This window comes from Eulemur rufifrons, chromosome 4 (assembly GCF_041146395.1).
Source record: "Eulemur rufifrons isolate Redbay chromosome 4, OSU_ERuf_1, whole genome shotgun sequence".
NCBI lineage: Eukaryota > Metazoa > Chordata > Mammalia > Primates > Lemuridae > Eulemur > Eulemur rufifrons.
The window spans coordinates 39,834,607-39,858,241 of NC_090986.1; the positions used below are offsets into that span (position 1 = coordinate 39,834,607).

Genomic DNA, 23,635 nt, shown 5'->3' on the forward strand with positions numbered 1-23,635 from the left:
CAAAGGGCTCTGAGGGCTATAGCTCTCTCCACCCCCAGGAAGTCTTTCCCTTCAATATCACATTCAGCTCTATCAGCAAACCTTAGGTTCCTCCTTCCACATTTTAACTTTATCTTTGGTCACTTATTATTTCTTCCACATTTTGTCCTGGTGTCTCTAAGTTACAAAGCCTTGAGCATATGGACCAAAAATGTAATTTGGGGAGCTCTACCAGTGTCTACAACTCCTCCACGTTCATAAGAGATATTTAATAGGGAAAATAAGAACTAGATCAGAAAGAACGCAAGACCTAAACTGATAGTAAAACAACTTCCTCTGTGGTTTAATCTGAAAAGTCCTGGAATCACACACCACTCACAGCTTCTGCAAGACCTGAAATACCCTCATGAATTAATCCTTTCCGTAGAGGCAAAAAGGGGAGCGTATTTTTGTTGGTGGTATTTTGGCTTTAGAGTCACAGGTAACAATAGGATCGTTATACTAAAAGACCTCATTATAGCCTGTCTCACCTAATACCTTCATTTTACACATGGGCAAACTGAGGCTTAACGAGGTTAAGTGACTCGCCCAAGTCTCCTTTCTCAAATGTGAGCGCTCTTTCTACAGCTACATATAGGTTAAATATAACTCAATCTTAACATTGTAAGAAGGAAACGTTCTGTTAATAGAGTTTATTTCAACAAATAAAACAGGTACTAAAAATATATTTTCATTTTATATTATATATGGTTAAGGAAAGTAAGAAGAGGAGAAAGGGTAAAAAAAAAAAAAAAAGAACTCATTGGAAGAGGGAACATGAATAAGAAAAGCAAATATAGAAAATGATGTTGACACCTTGACACTGAAAAACTTACCAAAAAGAGGTAAGATATATAGAGAAAAAGAGACAGAGACAGAACAAAAGGCACATGTAGACACAGAAACAGGTAGATTCGTGACATATAAATCTAGTGCATCAAAATACATCTTAATATTTACTCTATAGGTTAAAACTATCATTTAATTCGATTTTATCAGGGCTACATGTCATAACTTTAAAACTAGAATTAAAACTGAAGTGTTATTTAGCCCAGGTTTTTTTTAGTTTTTATGTTTAAATTAAATATAAATTATTATAATGCAGAGCTATATCTCAGATCATTATTTAGAGAATTTATATGGGAATATTGTCTATAGCCCTTTGAATGAGTGATAATATAAAAGGAAGGGCATTTTGTGAAAATTCAGAGGATAACATAGGAAACTAGAGTCTAAATAAAGCTACAAAGATGAAAATATAGTTACAGAAGAGAAGGGACACTTTTTTCCCCCAGTATGATTTTTGTTAGAGAAAAAATATGTTTAATATTATTATAAATAGTTCTCACTGTTTTATAAATTTAACTCCTTTTTCCCCTAAATAGTTGTTAAAGGTTTGTCATACGCAAAATGCATGCAAAGTCTGACTTGCGTTATTGCTTTATATACAATTTACATACATCTGCTATAGACACATAATCAGCTTCTTATCTTATGTAGTAAGAACAATCTGAAGAATGAGTTAAAATTATTAGGAACCACTTTCTTATATACATAGAACTTCTATACAGTTCTAGCGGGATTTTGTTAAGATGAGATTTGATATTTGTCCTCATTTCATCATCATTCTACCTAACAGATACTGAAGAACAAACTCTCATGCAATGATATCCAGTGTCAAAATGATGATGCCACTGGGAGACCCTTGCCACATAAAGCTGGCACTCTAAAAGCTTACACCTTTAGATCAAACACAAATCATGTACACACATACACATGCACATGCTTCCAGGAAACTGCAAAGAAAATTTCCTCACCGATAAACAGAAAAAAGATGGTTCCTGAGACACCTGAATTTGCTGCCTAAATTCATGTAAATTGTGCCATCCAATAAACCTCAAACTAGGATGTTATTATAAAATGGTCCAGACTGTACACTGGTGGCCCAAGTTTCCTGGAAAAAGCAAATATACATTCTCTCTGGGAAAAAAATGTATTAATATTAGGTTTCAAAGTGTTCCTACAAGTTTAGGAGAGTATAGGAACCCAAAGATATAAACCCAAGACTTTCTAAAGCAGTGAGAAAATGCTTTACATGTGGGAAAGATTCACCAATCCAGAGAGATGACTCAAACTGATCCCATATTTTGGCTTCAAAAAGGCTGGGTGACTCTAATTTACCCTCCACGCTATGAGTGAGGAAACTAAAGGACTGTAGCTTTAGGATAAGAGAGAACCAGAAATGAAACAGTACTGACAACCCAGTTGCACAATATCTGGGTGGTCCAGAATACCTTAAGAATGGAACTTGAATTAAGATGGTCCCTGACTGAGAGCACCTCACATGCCTGACAGAAACACACAAAAATTCTCTCTGAGATTCTATCACCTTAGCCCTTAATTATACCCACAATTAAATTTTTAGTTAAAATGTCCAGCAGCGTCAAAAAATAACCAGGCAGCACACATGGAAACATGTCACTAGGCACAAGAACCAGCAGAAACAAATAGGTAACCAAAATAAACAAACACAGATTTGAGATTAGAATTATCAGTACAGATCCCAAGACAAGTATGCATAGTATGTTCAAAGATATAAAAGCAAAGTTAGAAAACTTCAGCAGGGAACTGAAAATTAGAAAAGTAACATAGGAGATTATGAAAAGTGGTGTCTGAAGAATGAGAGAATTCTAAATTGGAATCTGTTCTTTCAGATTGGTATAAAGATGTATCTGTCAAGTAAGGAGGCTAGAACATATCTGATAGTTCCTCAGCTTGATTCGTAACTTTTAAACTTTTAGACACATGGTATGTGGGCTACCATTTGTACTCATGCCTCAGGCTTAGGAGTAAACCTGTAAGAGAATATAATAAAAACTTCATGCCAATAAATTTGAAAATGTAAACAAAATGGAAAATTTTCTAGAATAGTATAGCTTACCCAAACAGACCAACCAAAAAACAAAGTATCTAAACAGTTCTGTTACCATTATTAAAAACAAAAATGAAATCAGTAATTAAAAATCTTTTAACAAAGAAAAGTATAGTCCTAGATGACTTCATAGGCAAGTTGAGTTATTCCAGGAATAGAAGATTGATTTAACATTACGAAATCAATTAATGTGACTTGCCATGTTAACAGATTAAATGAGGGAAAAAATTATATCATTAGCTCAGTTAATGTAGAAAAGCATTGGGAAAACTTCAGCATCCATTCACAATAAAAACTCTGAACAAACCAGCAGTAGGAAAACATTCCTTAATCTGATTAAGAGTACCTACAAAATCCTAAATCAATCACCATGGCTTCAAGTTCTTACCTTTCCAATTAAGATTAGGAATAAGATAAGGATAACAACCACTGCCTCTACCAGTCAAAATTTTACTAGATTTGGCCAATATAGTCAGGCAAAAAAAAAAAAAAAATCATAAGGATTAGAAAGGAAGAAAGAAAACTATCATTTCTCACAGATGATATGAATGTGTATATAGAAAACCCAAAAGACACAGATGAATGTTCAGAATTAAAAAGAGAGTTAGTAAGGTTTTAAATATATATATAAACATACAAACAACTGTATTTCTACACATGAGCCACAACAGAAAATGAAACACAAATAGGGCTTGTAATTGCATCAAAAATATAAAACACCAAGAAACTCTAACAAAAGACATGCAAGAACTCTGTGGAGAAAATTATTTCACTTTGTTGGAAGAAAGCAAAGGAGTGCTAAATATATGGCAAGATATAAAATGTTTTATGGATTGGAAAAATTAATAGTGCAATAATAATGTGTCTGAGGCTGTGAGTTGCCCATCACAACCTATCGTCCCTTTCTTCCATGGTAAGAGAGTGTGGTTGGGTACACAGTGACCCAGCCAGAACTGTATTTTCCAGCCCTTTGTGTTGGGTGTGCCATGTAATTACCTTTCCTCCTACAGAACATAAATTGAGGCAATTCTGGGCCTTATCAGGCTCCTTCCCCTTCCCACTGGCTGAAGCCAGGAAATTGCAACAGCTCAACTTGGACTTCACTGGGAGTTTCTGAGCTATTGCAGGCTTTCTCTATTATCTGTGTGATCTAAATGGTAATTATAGGTGTATATGTATACAAAATTTGACTGAGCTGTACAGCTAAAATTTGAGCATTTTACTGTGTTTATGTTTTACAAAAAAATTAAACTGGTTGCAGAAGAGGGTAAGCTTGAGTTTGGCAAGAACATTTAGGAGGCTGGTGCAGCGTATTAGGCAAGAGATGATATTAGCCTGAACCAGGGTGATGGCTAAGGAGACAAAGAATGTAAAATGATTTGAAAAATATTAAAGGAGGTAAAACCCACAGGATCTGGTGAGGTGGACTGTGACAAATTTGGATGTGAGAGGTGAAAGAGAGAGTGGAGAAAGATTCCCAGTGTTCTAGGTCTACTTATGCTGAATGAGGTAGTAAGCCCAGAAAGTCTGGGTCTATCCTAAGGAAGGAACCTCCAGCTGCTTTTCACACTTATTTGAAAAATAAGCCTGAGAGTCTCCAAGTCAGAATTTCCAAAAGCCACTCTTCCTCCATACTTCTAGGTTTACATGAAAATGCAACAGAGTCTGAAACACACCAGAGCCTTCTACAGGATGACTTCTGAGTAGCTACTTGGCATCATTACAAAAAAAAAAAGGAAATGCATGACCATTATTAAATTCTAAACTCTTTCACCAAATCTCTTCTAATCTTACAATTATAAAATTAAATTTTCACATAATTGCAGCAGATGGAGTGTACCAATCCTGAATTTTTCTCCTTTTTTGGTGGTTATTGCACATCACCATTTTTTATACTAATGATAGCCCACATGCTTGGGACATTATTAATAGCTAAATAATATTCCTTCACATACATAAACTCTATAATACGGCTGGTACAAAGACATTATGCTGCCATCTGTCACTAGAAATGGTTACTAGGGAAATGACGTAAATCACAGACCTGCACAAGTTGGTGGAATCAACTGAAAACCACATTTCCCATCAAGGGCAGCCCCTCCAGGCTGCTATTCTCTCATCCCTTCAAAGCCAAGGGAAATTAACAGCAGAACCTCGGGGCAGCTAAGCAACAAGGACACACAGACCCAGAACACAGCTGCACAAAGGATGCGTGCAGATGAGAGAAGCCATGCCCCATGTAGTAAGCATAATAACTGGCTCAAGCATTTTTTTGTTTTTTTTGAGGTTCTTGGGATAAGTGGATCTTCATTTAATGCAGTTGATGGAGATCACTGCACTGAAGTTGCAGAGGCAGAGAATCCTTTGCCCTTACTAATAAGGGTCCCCAGTACAAAACGTGACCCACCTGTCTAAGCCACATGAGTTTGTTTCTGGAGCAGTGTTTTGTTTGCATTGCAGCAGACAGCTAAAAAAACTGTCTTCCCAGCATCAGTCCTGGGAGCAGGGCTGCTACTTCACAGCTAGAGAACCAGGAGGCTCAAAGAAAAACAGCCAGCCACTACCATGAAAGCACAACTTGGGAGTGTGCACCTGAACTCAGATTCTGCGGGTTGGCCATTGAGTACAGTGCAGGAAATCTCAGCATTGTAGCTGTCAGGCAGATGAGCAGTGCGGAAGACTAGGTAATTCCAATAGAGTCAGCCTTAGCTACTCTATGGGAGTATATTATTATAAAGAGAGCTTAAAGGTAATTCACTGAAAGGCAAATAAAGTAAATCTTTCTTCTACATTTAAAAATCTTCAAATCTGTCATAATTCCTAAAAACCAATCAATCAATTAAAACAACAATCACAACTAAAAACCTTTGCCAATATTCAGGTCAGCTTCATAGATGATATATTAATTAATGGCTGTGCTGGGTATGTTTAAATATTCACATTATTAAACAGGCTTTCTGTTTCTCCACTGGAGTTTTTCTAGAATTGCATCTTGCTGTTTTGTTTGAATTAGAACTTGTTTTTTAGAGCAGTGTTAGGTTTATGGAAAAAATTAAGCAGAAGTACAGAGTTCCCAAATACACACACCCTTGTGCCAACCCTCAGCTTAACATCTTGCTTTAGTGTGGTGCATTTGTTACAATTGATGAGCCAATATTGACATATTATTAACTAAATTCCATAGTTCACATTAGTGTTCACTCTTTGTGTTGTACAGTTGTATGGGTTTTGATAGATACATATTACCCTATATCAACCATACAGTATCATGCAGAAAAGTCTCACTTTCCTATAAATCCCTTGTAATACAGCTACTAATCTCCCTCTCCCCTCCCCTTTAACATCTGGCAACCATTGATCTTTTTACTGTCTCTATGGTTTTGCCTTTTCCAAAATGTCATATGTTTGGGATCATATAGTATGTAGTCTTTTCAGATTGGTTTTTTTCACTTAGTCATATGTATTTAAGGTTGCTACTTTTATTTAGGGAGTGGTGAAAAAGAGAAAAGTATAAAGACAGCATAATTGTTTAAAAATTGGTGCTTTGCCAATAATTATTAAACACACTTACATATACATGCCAATCATTTAGGATTTGCACTCCACAATATGAATGTGTCAAATACAGGAAACAATAAATTTTGGAGTAAAAAGTATTCCCATTCTCATGCTAAATTTATAGTCTTAGGCCAACAGAAGATGGAAGTCCCATACTGCTGACTTTGAAATTGTTCTCCCATTAAAATAATATTGACACTGTTTTCCATAGAGGTTGTACTAATTTGCAGTCCCACCAACAGTGTATAAGCGTTCCTTCTTCTCTGCATCCATGCCAACATCTATTGTTTTTGGACTTTTTAATAAAAGCCATTCTAACAGGGGTAAGGTGATATCTCATTGTGGTTTTAATTTGCATTTCTCTGATGACTAGTGACATTGAGCATTTTTTCATATGTTTATTGGCCATTTGTCTATCTTCTTTTGAAAAGCTTCTGTTCATGTACTTTTCCCACTTTTTAATGGGATTATTTGTTTTATTTCTGGCTGATTTGCTTGAGTTCTTTGTAGATTCTGGATATTAGCCCTTTATGAGATGTAAAGCTTGCGAACATTTTCTCCCATTCCATAGGTTGTCTGTTTACTCTGTTGATTATTTGCTTAGCTGTGTAGAAGTTGTTAGTTTAATCAAATCCTATTTATTTATTTTTGTTGTTGTTGTGATTGCCATTGGGGTCTTAGTCATAAATTGTTTTCCTAGGCCAATATCTAGAAGAGTTTTTTTACATTTTCTTCTATAATTCTTATGGTTTCATGCCTTACATTTAAGTATTTTTTTCATCTTGAATTAATTTTTGTGAGTGGTGAGAGATAGGGGTCCTGTTTCATTCTTCTGCATGTGGCTATCCAGTTTTCCCAGCACCATTTATTGAATAGGGCTTCATTTTCCAAGCATGTGTTGTCTGCTTTGTTGAAGATCAGCTGGCTGACAGTAGATGGTTTTATATCTGGGTTCTCTATTCTGTTCCGTTGGTCTATGTCTCTATTTTTGTACGAATACCATGCTGTTTTGGTTACTATATCCTTGTAGTATAGTTAGCCGTCTGGTTGCATGATGGCTCCAGATTTGTTCTTTTTGCTTAGGATTGCTTTGGCTAATCAGGCTCCTTTCTGGTTCCAACTGAAGCATAGAATTAATTTTTCCACTTCTGTGAAATATGACATTAGTATAATCTTTATGGAAAACAGTATGGAGATTCCTCAAAGAAATAAATGCAGACCTAGCATTTGATCCAGGAATCCTACTACTCAGAATCTACCCAAAGGAAAAAAAGTCATTTTATCAGAAAGATGCCTGCACTTGAGTATTTATTGCAGCAAAATTTACAATTGCAAAGATGTGGAATCAACCCAAGTGCCCAGCAATTCATGAGTGGATTAACAAAATGGGGTATTTATATGCCATGGAGTATGACTCAGCCATAAAAAGGATGAATTAATGCCTTTTGCAACAATTTGGATGGAACTGGAGACCATTAACCTAGGTGAACTATCACAGGAATGGAAAAACAAACACCACATGTACTTGCTATTAAACTAGAATTAATCAATGAGCATATATGTGCACAAAGGAATGTAAAACTTGGTGGAAATCAAGCAGGAGGAAGAGGGGAGGAATGGAGGAGCAAAAACCTATCTAATGGGTACAATGAACACTATTTAGGTCATCAGAACACTTATAGCCATGACTCAAGCATTACAAAAGCAATATATGTAACCAAAACATTTATACCCCTTTAATACTTCGAAATTTAAAATAAATAAGTACATAAATAATAAAAATAATATTTATGGAGTATGAAAGGAGTGGGGAGGGAGATTGCAAACAAATCCTAAAGTCTTTTTAATAGGTTTACTTATATTATAATGGTATAAATGAGGTGATTCTGAAACAATTTAGATGTATTATAGGATTTCCCAATGAGTTAATATGTTTATGTTGCTAAGACCCAGAGTTTTCACTGAGGAATAAGGGTCACACAAGTACACGATCAAGGATGTCAAGAAAGAACCCCATGCGAATGGATTGGAACTGGAAGTATTGATGTGGGCTCACAATTTCTAAAATATGTTGGTGTGGTGTATATGTTTGCATATGTGTATCTGTGTGTGCATTTACATCTATGTTTGTATGTACATGTTTATATAGGCATATGTATATGTGTGTGTCTGTGTGCATGTGTATGAACACACACATTTCCTAGCTCTGTCCACTGACAGGACCAAGAAGTAAAGACACCCCAATAACCCTACGCATACCTAATGCTCAGAATTTGGCCTCTAATACCATTCCCCACGAAAAGGAACCAGCACTCCACTTCTATTAAGAAGAGGGAAATATTATAGTCTTCAAAAATATTATTGGCATAAAACACAAAGGCTATGGAAATGTTCCAGATTAAAGGAAGGTAAAGATACATGACAAATAAATGCAATATCTTGACTATAATTTCAATATGCTACACTGCTAAAATACTTTAAAATTAATATTAAATTTATCTGTGCAAAGATTTGCAATATCAATTAGTCTGAAGATTCAGAGATATTCACCAATTACTGACATTGAGATAGATTCTAGAGCTAGGTTATACAAGACAAGTCTGAAACATATTGTTATGTCTGAAAATGAGAAAGTTCTATTAAAAAAGTGAGGGGGCTTGTAACAAGGACAAGGAACCAACTTTAAGAGGCCCCCCAATGGCCAAATCAGGGATAATTTGAGCACCAAAATATTAAGTACAGTAATGAATTATAAGCCATTAGAAAAGTATGACCTAGTGAGTGATACCAATAATTAATAGATCGATAAATAAATGAGGAAAAGGTAGGTCTCTTGCTTAAAGTAGAATACCGAGTGCTGGCTGGTAAATATGGAGGTGGTGTTAGAGTTGGAAAATCATCATTTTGTAACATCATAGTAAAGACTGAATCAGGCAAGAATTATCAAAAGGATGCTAAATCTAGGAAGCACTTGTTGAAGACCAGAAATTTGGCATGGGCTTAAAGCATCTTATCACAAGTTGCTAATTAGTATAAAGTTTTTTTAAAAAGTAATTATACAGGGGAGAAGATAGGCAATACCTTCACCAGGTGATTAAAATTAATATCACTGGAAAGGAGCAGATGGCTACTGTGTACCTCCAGATGGAATACCTTAAGAAGGACACAATCTCACCTATGAATTATTCTGGTAAAAATGTATAAACCTGACTCTAATCATGAGAAAACAGCAGACCAATGAGCAATATTCTGTTAAAAAGAGGGGAATATTATAGTCTTCAAAAATGCTATTGGCACAAAAGACAAATAAAGGCTGTAGAAATGTTCCAAATTAAAGGAAGATATATGACAAATAAATGCAATATCTGACCATAGATTGGATCCTAAATTGGAAGGGGAAATGCTACAAAGGTTATTGTTGGAACAATTGCATAAGGACAATAGCTGGGATGAAATTAGTATATCAGTGTTAAATTTACTAAAGTGGATGACTGAGCTATGGTTATGAAAGAAAATATGTCTATGTTTAGGAACTATATAGTGAAATATTTAAAAGTAAAGTGATACTGGGGTAAAGGGCCATGATGTATACAATTTAATATTGGTAATATAATGGTAAGTATATAAAACAGTCAAGCTAGAAAAATACAAAACAAATGGGATAAAATGATGGCAATAGATGAATCTGAGTAAAGGGCATATGAGATGTTTTAGTATTATTCTTATTCTTGCAACATTTTTGTAAGTATGAAATTGTTTCCAAATTAAAAATTCAAATTAAAGAAAACAGTATCTACAGATATATGTGGTAACAACAAATATCCTTCCACAGGTTCTTCATTCCTATAACCTGGACAACTCCTATTCATCCTTTAAAATATATGCCAAGACATTACTTTTCCTGTGTTACCTTCCCTAACACTTTCTTCTCAAAAAGAACTATACTGTTCACATCATCTGAAGTTGCATTTAGACCCTAGTAACAGAGTGAAAGTCACAGGGGTTTAAACCAGAACAGAAATGCATTTCTACCCCCAAATTGAGGGACAGTCAGTTTAGGGTTCTGCTGGGTCATCAATGTCCAGCTTCTTCTATCTTTGTTCCCTGCCATCCTTTGTACATAGCTTTCATCCTCAAGGTCACAATATGTTCCAGGGTTGCTGCTAAAGCTCCAGCCATCACATCCAAATTCCAACCAGGAAACTCCAACCATTTAACCTCATGCTGAAGGGACTTTCCACAAATCCAACCCAAAAACTTCCACTTGCATCTCATTAGCCAGAACTTAGTCCATGGCAACATCTAGCTGCAAGAGAAAATGTAAAAATGGAGTCTTTAGCTGGGCATTTTGCCACCTGGTATAAAATTGGGATTCTACTAAATGAAATAGGGGAAGAATTAATACTGGGTAGGCAACTATCAGTCTCTGAACATCTATTGTGATACTCACCATTATTTTATACATATTCCATTATCATATCACATGTTGTTTTCATGTCAATATGGTAAATTATAGCATACAAATTTTTAGAAATGAAGTATCTGTATTCATTTTTAGTCCTCCAGTGCCAGCTCAGGTTAGTCACATAGTAAATACTCACGTAAAGTTGCTGAAATTAAGTGAACTGATAGGCAGCCATTTGAGATATTCTGGGTAAGTATAATTTACGTACTACCTGAGTACCCTTCAATTATGGAAAGATCTTGAGGACTGACTTATTAAAGTTTAATTTGGCTATAAAATCCAAGTTTAAGTTTGATGCTGACAAAATTCACTGATGATTACAGATCATATAATGTAGAAGATAATATACAACTGGTTTTAACAGCAAAATATAATCCTTTTTCCTTAGTCTCAATAACTCCTCCCTTTTTCAGGTCTGAATGCTGAGTTTTTCCCTTCATTTCATTATTAAAACATTAAATATTAGGTATATTTCTGACCTCAACCAATCAATAAGGAAGTAGGTTCAGAAACAATTTAAATGGCATGCTCAACAATGAGCAACATAGGTAGGAAACAGGAAGCAATAAATGTCAAATTTCTGAACGATGTTTCATCTTCTCAAGCAAACAATACATTGCAGAACCCAACAGATCATCAGAAAAAAGCAAAGCGTCAAATCTTTTTATATGAAAACACTAACTGGAAAAGAATTTTCATGCACAGGAAGAAAAAACCTTAGGACTCCTGCAGTTGAGCTTTTACTGTGTGTCAGGCAATTTGCTAGACACTAGAGGAAGAATGGTATGAAAGAAAGACCCTAAATTTCATGGAGTCTTTTGCCTCAGAGAGTTCTCCCAGCGAAAAAGTGGTAGAGCATATTTTCGGCGGCAAAATTGTCTTCCTCCAAAACCCACACACTGTATTTTTACATTAAGAATTAGCCTTTCTCAAACATCTCTATTTCAAATTTGGGGTCTACAGCCAAGTGATAGTTGAAAATTTTAAATTGTTGCCTTCAGTACTTGTGATTTCCATTAAAAAGTAAAGCGGGTGGTAATGGATAATAGAAGTGGAATAACTTTTTTAAGTAAAACAAAGTGTTCATGATATTTTACCTTATTTTTAAAGGCTTACTTTACTGAGTTGTATATAAATGAGTTATCAAAATTTTGGAGTGCTCAGATTGCTCTATGATTGTTTCAGCATAGCAAGCAACACTCTGAACTGCAAGGCAATAATTTGGGTATTATTTTTCTACTTGATGGCAAATATTCAAATTTGATTCCCCCCCCCCCCCCCAATCACCCAGATAATGCGGCCACACTGTGAGCAGCCTCAGCATAGCTGCCAGGCATACTGGAGAAAATATTACCCGAAATAAAAGGTGGGGCTCCAGAATGAGTAAAACAAAACCCATGCCAGAAAAGATAAACACACACCTTCCTTTGAAGATGATTGCCAAGTGTCTTTAAAATAATGCCAAAGAAAGCTTCTCATCCAGTTTTACTTCATCTCATCCTTGCCTATTCTCATTCTAAATGCCCAGGCTGTCACTTGCAGCTCAGCAATTCTATCTTGAGCTTTAAAAAGATACTAAGGAACTGATTGACTAAAATTGGAGCCATGCTGTTTGATTGTGTCACTTGATTATTATCTGAAGGAGAATAGACAAGGAGGTGGAATATGAGGCACCTGACCATATATTTGAGACCACAAAAGGCTGGGGTGGGACTAGCTCACAGTGCATGCATGGGCCCTGCTGGCCTGTTCAGTACCTTCTTCTTTCAGAAGATTAAAAGTATCCCTTACTGGTCATCATACCTAGATTCTCAGGTTAATAGTCATCATGGGAAGTCGTCCCACCTGAAATGTGAGATCATCAAACCCTGGAAAAGCCATAAAAATATCATTTGGCGACACATACACTGCCTCCTGCCAAAAGAAATTTTAAGCGACTCTGAATCACAGTTCCAGAGCACCAGCCCACAGTGACCGCAAAGCATGTTCAGTCTCATTTAGAATATCAACAAGGTAGTAATTCTCCCCTAGTAATAACTCTTGCTGTGGTAGCAAGCCCTGATCATGGTTCTCTTTTTCAAGATTAGGGGAAAGACAGAAGGTCACGAATAACCAGAAATATGACAAGGATGGCATCTCTAGGGCAAAAATAGAGTGCTTGATACCTAAAATCCAAATATTAATCCATTTCCCCCCTTTTGAAAATTACTGTGTGTTATATGAATATTTGATTATATTAAGTCATTTACTCATAACTTAAAAATTGTCCCAATTTGAGCCTAATACCTGCACATCATTATAATTTGTAGCATTATTAAATTCAACTTAGAAAAAGTAAAAAACATGGCCAGGCAGAAGACATGGAAGCAAACATGATCATGTGCTTGGTCCCTGGAAACCTGACTGTTTCCAGGAGGAGGTATTTAGTTGTGCTGGTGGGTTAGGGGGGTGGAAGTGATTCAGGACTATGTGTCCTAAAAAGGGGCAGTGGTGCCCAGGGTCCAAAAGGGATAGTAATGAACAAATTCATTGAGCTGGACATGTCTCCATATAAATTACTCATGCACTTTTTTCACTTTGAGGCACCAGAGGGAAACAAAATAAGAAAAACAATAAAGACTAATGTATTAAGCTGTTAAAAGAACACTATTCTTTTTATTTTAATGTAGTCTGTTAATTTCAGGGGGGCATTCAAATGGCAGCCTGGTTTCAAAATATGCCACTTTGGATTTGATTTCACAATCCTTCAAGCCCACTTCTCAGGAACAAATGTACAGCTGGAATCTCAGAAGATCCATTATCTCCGGTGGAGTCAGAAAAAAATAGTGAAGTAGTAAGTCAAGTTTGAGAAGGGTTTGGTTACACAAGCATATTGCTCAAGGCTTATTTAAATTCTTTTTAGGAAATTATTTTCCCAATTACATGTAGGACAACATTTTTCAATATTATTAAGAACAGGAAGCAGCAAGCAATTTCTGACCTTAGCTTCCTTTTTCAGTGCACCAATAGGAAGGTCACTGCTTTCGGAAATGGAAAAAAAAAAAAAAGCATTATAATTTAGTCCACACACCTCATTGTCATCCTCCCATAATGAAAATACATTCTGGGATTTTTGTTGCTGAAGATAGCAAATCATTAAGCTCTTTGGGAAGTTCCCAGTCTTTAAATCTCCCATCTGTGGTCCATTTCCTTCTTCAAATGGAGCAAAATTACAGGTGAAGGGAGCCTCATCTTCTAAGTGCTACCTCAGTGATTATTTTTAATCATGTTTTACCTATGGAATAATTTTAGAATTAGTTCCATATTGAGATGATGATGTTTGAATTTGAACTTGTAATAGGCCTCATCCAACCAATCTTCAAACCTAGGGATTATTCTTACTAATAGGAAAAAATCCACTGGGTTCCAGTAAATTTATTCAAGTATTTGGTGAGGTAATACTTGATTTTAAAATGTATATATGAAATGTGTGTGTTATAGATTTTTTTTAGAGACAGCCATTTTTAGAATAGAAAAACAAAATGATGAATGCTTATTTTACTTATTTGTATTATCTTTGTAAAATCAAAATATATGTATTTTGAATGTTGATCTAAATTTGGTATTTATTTGCAAGACTAAATGAATATAAACTTAGTCCTTATTCTTTCTAATTCTTCTTTAAACTCTAGGATTTATAAGTTCAGTGGTGTTTGGTGCCTCTAAATTTTCCCATACAGTGATAGACTCTGAAACAGTGCTATTGAGTAACAGCAATGACTCTTAAAAAGTAACATCACACCTGCCTTTTACTCACTTGTGAGTTTCAAGACTTAATAGCTGTCACAAGTTTTGTAGGTTATTAGAATTAAAACAATAATGATGATAATAATGGCAGCACTTTTTATCTTTTCATCTTCAGGTTTTATGTTTGAGATACTCAACTAAAAATTCTAGAAATGCAGCAAGCCATGCCTTACAGAAATTTGTCTTAAACAGAAAGGGAAAGTAAATGTTGTAATAATATATTGCAATCACAATTACAGTTTGTACAGTTGTTACTAGGGTGTAAGCGCCACAACGTAGTGGCTTTCTTTGCCTTGCTCAGTATTGTGTCCCTGTCACTAAGACAGTGCCCAGCATACGGAGGACACTCAGTCTTGGCTCTTGACTGAATGAATCTGAATAAGCTTTGAGCAATGGAAAATAGAAGAGTTGTTCTCATTTTGAAAACAGAAATCACTACTAACAACTAAATAAAATCAATAGAAGAGTTTAAACTGTGTAAATTCTGAAAATTCTGGCTCACTTATAGGCTAGTCTGAGCTAGTCACTCAGGCTACCCTAGAAAATGGACTGATCTCTGAGAGCCTCATATGTGAGCCTAAAAGCTATAAGAGACATTGAAAGATTAAGTGGGAAAAAAACATTAATATTATTCCCATTTTATATTCAAGAAAACTGATTCACTATAATTTTCACAGAGGTAACTGACAGAGATGGAATATCACCCTTTTCTAGATCAAGAGCATTTAAGCCAAGGTGAGGAGCAAAATATGGGACGTAGTAACTTAAACAATGATAGCCTGTTTTACTTTCTCACTAAAGCCAAGAACAAAGGTCACAACTAATGAAAAAGAGGACAGGTAGAATTAGGGAACAGGCAATTTTTAACAAGTTGGTTGAAACAAACAGTGAGATCCATCGCCCTGACATAACTATTTCTTATATGCAAATGAATACATACTGTCGAATATCCTTCCCCTCAATGCTTCTCTGAAAATCTTGTCCTAAAGCAGATTCTGATTCAGCTAGAATTGGGGTGGAGAAGGGGGTGCCAGGATTCTGCCTTTCTAACAGGCTTCTGGATGGTGCCCGTCTACTGGTCCACAGACTGGGCTGTGAGTGGAAAAGCTTTGCCTGATACTCATTTGCAATGTCTGGTATGAACTGCATCTCTCTGTTTTGTCAAATGAAGATTTGACACCTGAAGCTTTTCAGGTTTCACCAGCTCGAAGCAGGTATGGCAATATCCAGTTGTACCAGAAATCAAATTAATCACAACAAGCTTAAAGTGAGATTTTGGAGATTAGCACTGGAGTTTAGGTGGAGTGATAATTATGCAAATATTCTAGCACACCTCCATTTTGACTTCCTTTTTGAACCTAGCTTATTCACTCAACTTCTCGCCAGTCACAAAACTAGAATATAAACACCACAGTAATGGAGTTTATCATAGTATAATAGTACAACATGCCATTATATTACATTGTAATGACAGAACAGCATAATGGTAGAACATGCAGTATAATGGTAGAATCATCATTTTTCCATTTCATTTTGGGTACTATGGAGAATCATATTATATTTTTAGTATCATGTGTGATTCATCTGCTTCATTTTAAAGATGACAATGAAGTTGTAGTTATATCATTAATAGTTTCTTCCTCGTTCTTTAAGCAGGTATTTACTAAGGGCATACAATGTGTCAGGCAGTACACTAAATATTTAAATAAATTAGCTTTTTTACTCTTCACAATAACCCTATGAGATAATTACTACTATTTCTCCATTTTAAAGATGAGAAAACTGAGGTCTAAGGAGATATAGCAGCTTTTCCAAGGTAACATAACATCTGATGAGTCAGTGTTCCCTGAGGTCTGCCTGTATGCAAAGCCTGAGCTCCTTAGCCCCTGTGCCCTGTTATTTCCTTTTCTGAAAGGGAAGAGTACAAATACTCAAATTCTATAATTATCTTTTGAATGTTTGTAAATAGAAAGTTTGTGAGTCCTTTTTATAAGATATTTCCAAGCCAAGAAGATGTTTCTGACTTACGGTGGGAAGTGATGCTATCCACCGTGGAGGGGATCACCAGTGATTGTAAATGTTCCTGACTTTAATTTACATGATGATGAATTCTGACCATGCACGTGTATGCTCCTGCAGGGAATCCTTTTACTCTGTGCATCTATCAACTCCACGTTTAATTTGTAGCCGTGGCTACCATGATGAGTGTCACCTGCAGCCAACTATTCCATCTTGGACTGTGTCTCCATACTGAGGAGTACATAAGTACATAGACTTTGTTGTTGTTGTTTACATCATGCAAATAGGACTTAAAATGAGTCACAGAACCTCTCACTTTTCATCTGGATCATTAGGCATTATGAAGACATAGCTGTATCACTTGAGGCTTTCTGAAATGGGCTGAAATAGGGAACAGAAACCCAGAGGATAAAGACACGCCAGGGGGACAAGCAATCCAGAAAGCTCCAAGCAACGCCCAGAAGCCCAAAGCAGCATAATGGGTCCACAGTGGGTAGCAAATGGATGTCTGAGCATCAGAGACATAATATCAGGGCAATCAGATGAATGTAAAGCTAGAAGTGGTTGACATCAGAGACAGATGGTGACAGGACCTCAGAGAAGGGATAAGGGCACTTGTCCCCCAGAGGAATGATGGAATTTTGGTACAGAAGAACTTATTATTAATATTTAATGATGCTCAAAGCAAGGGCTTGTTTAAAAAAAAAAGTTTAGAATCAAGTAAAGGAAGGAAGAGAGAAAACCATAATAGACCTAATACTGAACCTCCAAGCCCCAGACCTAGACTTACTTCCTCAAATTTCTTCCAGCCCAGAATGGAGTTAATCCTCCAGTGAAACATGCATCAGACCCTGTGGGGAATCCAAGATGGGAATTTAACAAATAGGAGTTTAGGAAGCTAAGCAAATCACCAAAATTGCATCTTCTTTGCTTAAATTTATAATTCACTGATTGAAATAAATGAGCTCCTTTTTTTTTTTTTTTTTTTTTTTTTTTTTTTTTTTTTTTTTTTTTTTTTTTTTTTTTTGTTGAGACAGAGTCTCACTTTGTTGCCCAGGCTAGAGTGAGTGCCGTGGCGTCAGCTTAGCTCACAGCAACCTCAAACTCCTGAGCTCAAGCGATCCTACTGCCTCAGCCTCCCGAGTAGCTGGGACTACAGGCATGCGCCACTATGCCCGGCTAATTTTTTTTTTCTATATAGATTTTTAGGTGTCCATATAATGTCTTTCTATTTTTAGTAGAGACGGGGTCTCGCTCAGGCTGGTCTCGAACTCCTGACCTTGAGCAATCCACCCGCCTCGGCCTCCCAGAGTGCTAGGATTACAGGCGTGAGCCACCGCGCCCGGCCAATGAGCTCCTTTTGTGATAATTAAGTACCATAGTTTAAGAGACTGAGCAATTGGAGATGGCTCTGAAATTCTTAGATAAATATTTAAGTGCATGCTGTACTGTATCTTATCTTGCAGGTTGACTCATAGTCATCCTAGACCAAGGCTGACAAAGGCTGCTATTTGTCCCAAAATATCTGGTCTCCCTTCTTCCTGGGCACATGGCTGTAGAGAAGGAAGAGTACAGTTCTCAATTTCCCTTACAGATAGGCACTGCCCTGTGACTAAGTGCTTGGTCAGTGGGAATGTGAGCAGAGTTGTGTGAAGCACCAGAAAATGTCCTTAAGTGGTGGGAGCACACCCTTCTCCCTTTCCTTATTCCCAGTGTCTGGCATGGAAATATGAAGGCTTGACTTAGGAAATGGAAACCATGGATGGAGAAGCATTAAGATAGAAGCCTGAGTGCTAGAGCACTTCAAGAAGCAGAACTGCCTGTCATAGAGACATGGAATGCCTACATCCAGGTATTAACGGGAAAGAGAAATGAACTTCTTTCTTGATCAAACTGCTGCCATTTGCAATTTATTGATAGTTAAAACTAAACCCAATTCTAAGTAATTCACTGAGCTATCATCTTTACAAAAGTCACAATCAGTGAAATGAAAAAAATAACATTTTGCCTGCTTCATTAACTAATGCTAAGTTGTTATAGTGTCCAGTGATATACAACGTGACAGAAATGAAGATAAATCTATGGGAAATCAGTTTTCATATTATCAGTTTCAGCCTGTTTAATACAACATACAAGTTAAGCAGCAACATTAACATTTTCAGAATAAAGCATGTTTATTTTCATCATTGTTTCTTGAAGATATTTTTCACAGTCACCAAATTTTCTTACATAGACATAAGATGGACGTTGAACAATCTTAATACTCTTATTGCTTAGTACAAAAAGTTGGGTTAAGTGAATGGAACTAAAGGGGAAAATATAAGTAACTAGGGAACCAGAAAACTTTGTCCCACTGACAAAAAACAGTATAGTCGACCATAAAATGAGAGAGAAGGTTTATACTAATCTTTCTCTGGCAGCTACAGTGGCTGAGTAACAATGCTTTAATCAGTGGTTGGATGATTCTCTGCAAAATTGTGAAAAAAGGAAAATTAATAATTGATAACCACCACTGTCCTGGGTGGCCTCTTCATATTATTTTCCAGCATACCCAACTGTTCTAAGGTCTCATGTTTTTATGATGTCCCTTGGCTGCCCCCTACACACACGCCCCACTTACTAAGACATGATTCCATTCTCCAGATCTTTCGTCTCATCTCATTAACATAATAGGAGCTGACAGTCTTTTTATGTTAGCTCATTCAACCCTATGAAGTACATGACTACGAGTTACCTTTATTATCCCCATTTCAAAGATGAGGATGTGAGTCACAGAACTAGTAAATTATGGAGCTAAAGTTCAAATGCAGACAGTCTGGCTCAAAGTGAGTCTGTTCTACAAATACATGGCATTCCCTTAGGAATATTTGTGAAATTTAAATGGTTGGCATTATTTACCAGATAATCACATCTGCCACAAAACACAACTCCTAAGTGTGGCTAAAATTTGTCTTTTCAAGGAGAAGCTATAATACAGAACTGAGCAGGCTAATGAAGGTGTATTTTGGAAAAGGGACCTCTGTACCTCTCAAATTACACTTTTTGGATAGTCAACCAGTTAGTGTGTGCCGATCTTCAATTAAAATCCTATGTGTACTTTGTTTGAGCTATTAGCATACAACATGAACATTAGGAAGTACGTTAATTTTGACATTTTTTAAAATTGAGATTAATAAAAGTGAGCCTTACTATACCTGAGCCCAATATACTCAAATTTTCACTTTCTTTTTTATGAAGCCCAAATCCTTGATCTAAGAAAACTGCTGGAATTATATTATTTCCAGCTTAGTATTGAGCTGCTATTCTTTGAAACCATTTATACTTCATTGCCATTTTTACTCACCATTGATTATTTTTTCTCTGTATAGCTAGCCTTTTGAATCTGGCAACATTAAAAGAGGTTTTTTTATCTATTGTGATCATGACATACTGTGTTTCTGAATTCTGATGCAGAGCTATTCAATAAAGACACTGTCCAGGAAGCTACTCCTTATAAAGTAGTACATTTATAATAATAACTAATATTTTATATTCTATGAGACAAATATTTTTATCTCTGTAGATGACAAAAGTGACGCTCAGTTTTCATAAATCAGTCCAGGATTAACCAGTGGGTGAGACCAGGAATTATAACTCACCCAAATCACCCCATTCCAACTTTGTGCTCTTTCCGTAACACTGTGGTGCCATAACTTTGCTAGATTTAATGGGTCCATGATAGTAATAGTGAGAAGAAGTTCATGAATTATATCTTTGAGGTTATAAAGTCAATGAAAATCATGATTCCATGCATAAAAACTCATTAGAAAAACCAATGTTTCTTTATTATATTCTCTGATATCTTTGCTCAACGTTTTTTTGGTGCCAACTTCCCAACCTGGTGAGAGACAGCAGCTGTATTTTACCCATGTGATTCTACCCCCTACCCCTAACATGGAGGACTGGACCAGGGGAGGGGATTTGCCTAAAGGACAGCCAATCTACTGGCCTTCCAGAAACTAATTCCAATGTGGCCCAGCTTAAAAAGAGGAACTGAGCCGAAGAGACTCCTCTCCTGAGAATGTAGGACTGAGTTAGAAGCAGAGTCAGTGCCATCTTGTAGAAAGTATCAGGACAACCATGCTGAGTCCATGGGGGAGTTGAAGTTATGAGGAAATAAAAATCAAATGTATAAGTAATAAGAGCCACCATTTACATGGTACTTACTACATGCTTCACATTCTTAATTTACTTACCCTGTGAAATAATTACTGTTATTAGCAGCTCCTGCCCTCCCCCATTTTACAGATGAGAATGCCAAGGCACAAAGGAATTAGGAAACTTGTCCAACAAAGTACAAAAGCACAATATAAAGTTAGATACAGAAATGAATATTCCCTTAGAATGAAAAACAAAGCATAATTTAAAATTTTCAAAAACCTGACAAATATTAAAAATATCATGCAAAATCCAGAAAAATAGCTTAATACTTTTATTTAATCAGCTACCTGACTCTTCTTTAATGGATCCATAACTATATAATTTTTTTGCATTTTTTTGCTGCATATTCTGCACCTCTTGCATACGACAATAAAGTTGTAATATCACTGTCTTGAGAGAAAAATAGATAATTCCATATTTCCTCTAGCATAATCTCAAATTTTTAATTTCTGATAGTTAAAAAGCTTTATTTCATTTTTTCACATCTCAGTATTGTTAACATCATATAAATGTTTAAGATTGCCAAATTTAGGAAAACCTCAGGCAAAGTTTCTTACACAATACAAGGCAACAGAAATCTCAAGTTATGTTACCATATCTCCAATACTGTCAGACATGGTCAAAACCTCATGTCGGCAAGAAACTTAACTATTCTCTCAATGCGTTAATATGGCCTGTTCTTCATTAATTGGATTACCAAATGATCTAAGAATCAATTCATTACTTGTATTGAAAATTTATTCTTAATGAATTACTGCTTTTGATAAAATGTGATTTTTCTACAATTTGCTCCTTAATGTCAAAGCAATTTCTATTAATTTAATCATATTTCCTTATCATTTTTGTTCTATATTCCATTATTTTTAACTGAATTTTCTCTCAGTTTTGTAATAAACACACAATGACGTTGCATAGAAGCAAAGCTAGTAAAAGAGAAAGTGAGGAAAGGGGTGTGTGAACAGTAGCAAAACTAATAGGAACAAAAAATTGCAGGTCCCAGAGGGACATTAGAAAGAGGATACTGGAAAGCTTGGGGGACCTCAGTTTAGGTGTTACTTTCTTAGGGAAACTACCATGACTTCCCAAAATTGGGTTTGGTATTTATTCCTCCCACAGCTCTCTCAATTCACATCCCAAGTAACATACATTACACTATATTAAAATTGCCTTTTTGCTGGTGAGACACCTTTTGACAATAAACTCTTTGAAGGCAGCTCCTTATCTCTCTTGTTCACTACTGCTCCCTGGTGTATAGGTGGCACCCAATAAATATACTAATTTCATGAACAGATGAATGAATGATGCTTTGAAGATTTTTAATAGATTGGGGAAATTGCTACAATATAATGATCATGATAAAGACTGTCAAAATATTATGCACTACAGAATGGCGATTATTGTTGAAGCTGAGTGGTAGGTTGCTTGGAGTTTAATCTTCCTTCCACTTTTGTGCATATTTGCAACTTTCCATAACAAAAAGTTTTTAAAAAGTACAAATATACAAAACTTAATTTAATACCAACTATGTTAAGAATGCTCTACGTAGGAAGAATCACAGGAAAGAAATCCCTTAAAGTTTTGAGGCTGTTATTATACTTGGTTTGAGTATTTTTCCTGTGGTTGGCAGGATTCTAAGAAGACCCACAACTATATGTAATTCTCTCCCCCTTGAGTGGTGGTTGGACCTGTGAATATGATGGGATATCACTCCTGTGATTATGTTACAGTATATGGCAAAAGTGAAGGTATTTCACAGAGATAATCAAAGCCCCTAATCAGTTGACTTTGAGTTCAGCCCTAAGGAGATTATCCCTGTGGGGGTCTGGCCTAAACAGGTGAGCCCTCTGAAAGGGGGTCTAACTAGACCTTCCCTGAAAGGACAGACTTCTGTGGCCTTGCAGAAGCAAGACACCATGAGTTCCACAGGTGCAGGAAATGAATTGTCAACATAAACTTGAGCTTGAAATCGGACCGTGAGCCTTAGATGAGACCACAGCCTTGGCCAACACCTTGCATGCAGCCTTGTGAAGCTCTGAGCAGAGGACTCAGCTAAGACATGATAAGACTCCTGACCCACAGAAGCTATGATACAATACCTGTATGTTGTTTTAAGGCTACTAAGTCTGTGGTAAAATGTCATACATCAATAGAAAACTAACACATTCCCTTTCCATTTTTCTGAATTTTCCAGATTTTCTATAATAAAAATGTTTCTTTTATATGGAAGAAAAGACTGTTTATAACAAAAATAAAAGAAAATTAATGTGAATAATTCAAGCTATATTTTCCAAAAAAGAGAACTGACATCATCTTTCTTAATGTTGCTAACAAAGAACTACATTAAATAGGAGGAAATCTTCTCCTTGGACTTTAATGCTTTGGATCAAATCCAGAGTTACCCAGCTCAAGGACAAAAGTCAATACATTCTGTATAATTGAACTGGTGGGTTCTGAAATCAATGCACTGAAAGATAAACCTTTGCATAAATCATTCTTCTCTTGTTGTACTAAGATTCATTGAAACCATCCTGAATAAACAGATTGTAATCGCAGTTTAGATGCCAACACCCAGCAGGCTACCCCACTGATTAATGATGATAAAACTGAGTGCAAAGGGAAGCCATTCCTGAAACAAACAATGTAACTATCAGTCAAGC

The 23,635-nt window shown here is 36.1% G+C and overlaps 1 protein-coding gene across 1 annotated transcript in view; it reads right to left on the bottom strand.

Moving 5' to 3' along the window:
* Positions 1–23,635, bottom strand: part of SCEL (sciellin) — a 162,631-nt gene that overhangs the window by 118,254 nt on the left and 20,742 nt on the right. The gene's annotated exons all lie outside the window — the stretch shown is intronic.